The sequence below is a fragment of the Poecilia latipinna genome, unplaced genomic scaffold, assembly GCF_001443285.1.
Source record: "Poecilia latipinna isolate Pla-1442-1.1 unplaced genomic scaffold, P_latipinna-1.0 Scaffold2110, whole genome shotgun sequence".
Lineage (NCBI taxonomy): Eukaryota > Metazoa > Chordata > Actinopteri > Cyprinodontiformes > Poeciliidae > Poecilia > Poecilia latipinna.
The window spans coordinates 67,203-72,740 of record NW_015114726.1 but is presented as its reverse complement, the minus strand read 5'-3'; the positions used below and the strand labels follow the sequence as shown (position 1 = coordinate 72,740).

The following is a 5,538-nucleotide window of genomic DNA, read 5'->3' as shown; positions in this document are numbered from 1 at the left end:
AGATCCACAGAGACCCACAGAGATCCACAGAGACCCACAGAGATCCACAGAGACCCACAGAGATCCACAGAGACCCACAGAAATCCACAGAGACCCACAGCATCACAGAACAAAGAGAGAAAGGTTTATTTGTGATGGAAACACAGATTCTTCCTGGTTTCTGCCTGGTTTCTTCCTGGTTTCTGCCTGGTTTCTTCCTGGTTTCTTCCTGGTTTCTGCCTGGTTTCTTCCTGGTTTCTGCCTGGTTTCTGCGTGGTGTAGCAGCCGTCTGTTTCCTCTGTGGTTCTGCGGAGCATGAATCAGCCGGGCCGGTCGGAGGAAGGCGCTCGGATTGTTTCCCCCTCACTCGATAGTGCCGACCCCCCAGGACTCGACCTTTGCGCGCAGCGTGAGGCGCCGCGGCTGCTCAATACAAGGTGTCGACGAGGTCGAGACAGACGACCTTTCTGTTTTAACCCCCATCAAGCTGAAAGTCGATGGCAGGTCATCCACATCCTGCAGCTGTGAGGAAAATATCAGTGGGAATAAAGAAAAGCTGCTGTTGGCTCTGATCGGATGGAGGAGACATAAATACATCCATCTCCTTCATCGGATCTAGAGGTTAGGCCTAACCCAGACCCCACCATGCTAATGCTAAGCTAACGGCTCCTGAAGGATTCCCATCACATCAAATGTTTTCTGTAATTCTTCAGAATTTGTAGTTTTTCAGCAGCAGCAGATTTTATACAAACTTTAGTTTTATCTTTATTTCTGTATGTTTGGAGTCAGAGTGATTCTGTTGGAGTCTCCCTGAAGCTAAGCTAACATTTCAGTAAATCTTCATGTTGAGAGAGAAGCTGGTGAACATGAAGGTTTGGCTGGTTTCAGATTCTCAGGCCGTCTGGATTCCTCAAAGACAAGAAAGCAGCTGATGTTTACCAGATACCTGAACCTCCTCCTGTCAGCCGGAGAGTCTGGAGCTGAGACAGAAATTATTGTGATGAACAATTAACTAAAAGTATAAAAATGTTATAACACTGTAAGTTCACAAAGGTCAGTGATTCATTTTTAAACAACTTTTCACTCTGGAACTGGACGACGTTTTAAACATCAGGAATAAACAACAAAGTGGATTTTGAACAAGCTAATGCCTCGTTAGCGGCGAAGCTAACTGCAGCTCGTTAGCGGTGAAGCTAACGGCGGCTCGTTAGCGTTGAAGCTAACGGCGGCTCGTTAGCGGTGAAGCTAACGGCGGCTCGTTAGCGGTGAAGCTAGCTGTCTTAGCGTCTCGGTGGATTGCCCTCCTCTGTGTCGTCGGAGCGTCGGTCCAGACCTGCAGCAGTTTGCCATGTTTAGCTGCTGCTGTTTCATCCCACCAGGTCCAGAGGTCAAAGTTCACCATTCAGCTTGAATCCAAAGTTGCTTTGTGTGCCGTGTTTCAGGTTCAGCTGATCGGTGGAGAAGCGTCGCCTTGTCTTGGTAGAAACATGAAAAACAAACGTGCAGCTAGAAATGATCGAGGATATTTTAATTGTGTGATTTATTGATTTATTGGTGTTTTCCTGAGAAGACATCAGACTTTTGCTGGATTATTATGCAGGAAGGAATTATTGAGAGGAAACCTTTATTATTTTAGACATGAAATAATGATGTCACCAGGAAGCAGATAAAACTAACAAAGTTAAAGCGAAAAAACTTTGCTGAGTTTCAGATTCACTGCTGTACCAGAAACACCGACTGGAACATTTATATGTTAAAAAAAACTGAATAATTTCATTAGAATATGCAATTAATTAGTGAAAGTCCTGATGCGATTTGATTGGTCGAGCAGGAAGTGTGTGGTTCTGATTGGTCGGCTCCGTCAGCGCTTCGCTAACTGGACTTCTTCTGGTTCAGGATGAGAGGAGAAACCAGAGAAGACCAGTTAGCTCTACTGAAGGTTTGGGTTAGAAATTAAACGATTAATCAGTTATTGAAATAATAATCAACTAATTTAGTAATTGATTAATCGCTAACTGGAACTGACTGAAAAAAAGATGATTTGATGAAAGAACAGAATAAAAAGATTTTCTCATTTTGATGTTTTAACGTTTTTTAGCTTCAGATGATGAAACATTGACTAAAATAATCCTTTTATGCATCAAAAGGTTTTCTTATTTAAAAAGGAATTATTTGTTTATTTGCTTCTTTTAATGTTTTTCTAATATTGAATAAAATCATTTTCAGAGGCTAAATGAGCAGAATGTGGCCATTTTTATTTGATTAATCTGATTAATCATCAGAATAATTGATTACTAAAATAATTGTTGCAGCCCTGGTCTTGCTTCCTCTCAGCTCTCAGAAACTTCCTGACTGTAGAGGTCAGAGGTCATCCTGTTTCTGTGCGAGGGTCATGTCCGAGAGTTTTAGGTATGAGGTTGTTTTACAATGCATCATGGGAAGAATAAAACCCACATATCTGTGTGTGTGTGTGTGTGTGTGTGTGTGTGTGTGTGTGTGTGTGAGCGGCTGTCAGACCTGCAGCGCTGCAGGAGTTTCTCGTTCCTCCAGAAAGGAAAGCATGGTGGGGGAAGACGACCTAATTTCATCTAAAGGGAAAAGAAAGTCAGCAGAAAACCTCAGAGCTTATGTAACTGCCCCTCCCCACCCCCACTGGGGGGGCAGAGGGGCAGATAGAGGGGGGCAGGTAGAGGAGGGACGAACAGATGGAGAGTGATGAAGGAAACTTTTTCTGTTGTGTGGTCCGGCTGTGTGTGTGCGTGTGGCACAGATACACACCTGTATTATTTAAAACTACTCGGAAAGCCTGATGGAAGGTTTTCCCAGAACTCCAGCCGGAGCTTCATGGGGATATTAGCGGCCGACACGTGGGCCGGATCCAGCAGAGTCACGCTGCAGCTGCAGCGGCGCTAACGCAGCCTGAATAATGCATGCAGCGGCGCATGGTCTCCAGGTTCACACGCCCTGATCCGACAGCTGTGGACCCGGAACCGGGAAGCTTCTGTTTTCAGTCAGTATCCGCTGGAAAGCTGATCAGACTCCTGCAGCCGTCGGGATGAGCTCCACTCCGCCTCGTTATGTAAACTCGTTAGGCTCCGCCTCACTGAGCTGCACACATGCTAACCAGTGATTAGCCTCAGCCTGTCGGTAGCGGCTCCTCTCACCTTTAACTAGCCATCTCCACGCTAACAGATGGGCTCAGGGTTGCATAACAAGGAGAAAACGTGGATGCTGAAACGATTAATCGCGACTAATCAATTACTGAAATAATCATTAACTGGAGGATACAGAATCTAAAAAAGGACATTTGTTGAAAGAACAGCAGAGCATAAATAAAGCCATAACTGTAGAGAAATATAAATATTTTACCTTTAAGATGAAAAATAAATCTGTTCTTTCCAAAACTCACCCCACTGTTTTAGCTTCACCTGGTTCTGAACAAATCTCCAATTAATCACCTTCCAGTTACTAATCAGTTCATTCATAAGTTAATCCCCAGATCAGAGCGACACGCTGTTGATGTTCATCAGAAAGTTTGAGCTTCAGCTGCTATTGAAATTAAATATTTATTTTCTTATCTAAAAGGGAATAAAATCATCGTTTAGTAGCATTTTGATGTATTTCTATTGTTTAAAAACACGTAAGTGGCTAAATAAAAAAATCTGCACAATGTAAAAATTTACCGATTAATCACCAGAATGATCAATTAAAACGTCACAATGATGGATTAATCGTCAGTTTCTCTTCTTCTCTCTGATTGGCTGAATGAATCCTTTCTTCGCTCGTCTCCACAGCTGGTCATTCTCATTCTGCTCCGGTCGGAAAACCAGGAAATCTGAGCCTGACAGGAGGAGAACCGGAATAAATGTTGATTTTTAATAAATAGAGGAATTATTCTGAATCATTTATGATGATTTATGAAACAAAACAATCATCATTAGTTCAGGAAGAGAAAGATGGAGACACTGCAAGTTTCATGTCTGATTCATGTTTCTGCTGTTAGCCTGTGTGTGTGTGTGTGTGTGTGTGTGTGTGTCAGGTTATCTTCTTTTTAGTCATCAATGCAGACGATCACGGGTTCGTTTTCCTTGACTTTCGTGTGGAACAGATTTCCATACAGAGAAGTTTTATCATCTCAAATGTAAAATATGAAGGTTTTTGTTTAGTTTTGGATTCATAACTGGGTGTTTTGTTTGGTCAGCAAATTGCTGTTTTAGAGTCCATATACTCCAGTTAATGATTAATCGATTATTAAATTAGCTGATGATTATTTAAATGATCGATTAATCGTTCCAGCCCTACATTTGTTTATGTTTTCTGAGTTTTTGGTTTGATTTCTTTAGAAAGCTGCACCAGAGCGCCACACAGTGGACGTTAAGCAGCGTACCTCAGGGCCGATGGCTCAGACTCTTTGTGTTTCTGATGTATCTGTTTGGATAGATTAATCGGATTAATCGTCTCAGTCCTCTCAGCCTCCATGGCGGCTCAAACCTTTAAACTTCCAGAGTGAGACCTGTAGAAAGGAGAACCTGAGGCCAGGCTCCACTTCTCTGACCTGCTGAAGCTCCTGAGGAGGTGAACGTGTCGCCTGGACCTGTAAGCGACGGCGGATCCTCTCTAAATAAAATCAGCCACATCAAACGGAGAAGAAAACAGGTGAAATGCTTTCTGAGCCGCTCACATCCTCACACACTCCGTTTGAAGGACATCCTCCTGCTTTAATGCTTTCTGCCACATCAAAACCTTCTTGAAGGTCTCATTTCCAACCCAAAGTACAAAGTTTTCCCTGAAGGTGACCTTGAATTTTCTTCTGTCGCTGATTCAGAGTCTGCAGAAGTAAGAAGAAATATCTTTATTATTTATGCCTTTTTAAAAGTTCCTGATGAAAAGCTGCTGCTTTGGTTTTCTGCATTTTTACATTTAAAAGCCAGCCTTGCTGGTGCGACAGGAAGTGACAGGTTACCATGGTTACCATGGTTACCATAAGGGCGAGAGGTCGGAGGGAAGTTGGGACGGTAAATGACGAGTTTCGTCTGATCCGTTTCTGATTTTCATGAAATTAAACCAAAATCACAGGAAGTTTCAACCAGTTCAGATAAACCAGTAAAACCAGTTCAGATAAACCAGTATACCAGATAAACCAGTAAAACCAGTTCAGATAAACCAGTAAAACCAGTTCACATAAACCAGTTCAGATAAACCAGTAAAACCATTTCAGATAAACCAGTTCAGATAAACCAGTTCAGATAAACCAGTAAAACCAGTTCAGATAAACCAGTTAAACCAGTTCAGATACACCAGTAAAACCAGATAAACCAGTTCAGATAAACCAGTAAAACCAGTTCAGATAAACCAGTTCAGATAAACCAGTAAAACCAGATAAACCAGTTCAGATAAACCAGTAAAACCAGTTCAGATAAACCAGTTCAGATAAACCAGTAAAACCAGTAAAACCATTTCAGATAAACCAGTAAAACCAGTTCAGATAAACCAGTAAAACCATTAAAACCATTTCAGATAAACCAGTAAAACCAGTTCAGATAAACCAGTTCAGATAAA

General features: G+C 42.1%; 1 protein-coding gene and 1 long non-coding RNA gene across 2 annotated transcripts in view; one reads left to right on the top strand and one right to left on the bottom strand.

Annotated features, from left to right (window-relative positions):
* LOC106936272 (ephrin type-A receptor 10-like) overlaps nucleotides 1–5,538 on the top strand; it is a 91,505-nt gene that overhangs the window by 24,223 nt on the left and 61,744 nt on the right. The window lies entirely within an intron of this gene.
* LOC106936276 (uncharacterized) overlaps nucleotides 3,526–5,538 on the bottom strand; it is an 8,497-nt gene continuing 6,484 nt past the window's right edge. The window contains exon 2 of the long non-coding RNA XR_001422096.1: nucleotides 3,526–3,820. This is a non-coding gene — a long non-coding RNA (uncharacterized LOC106936276). The remainder of the gene's footprint in view (nucleotides 3,821–5,538) is intronic.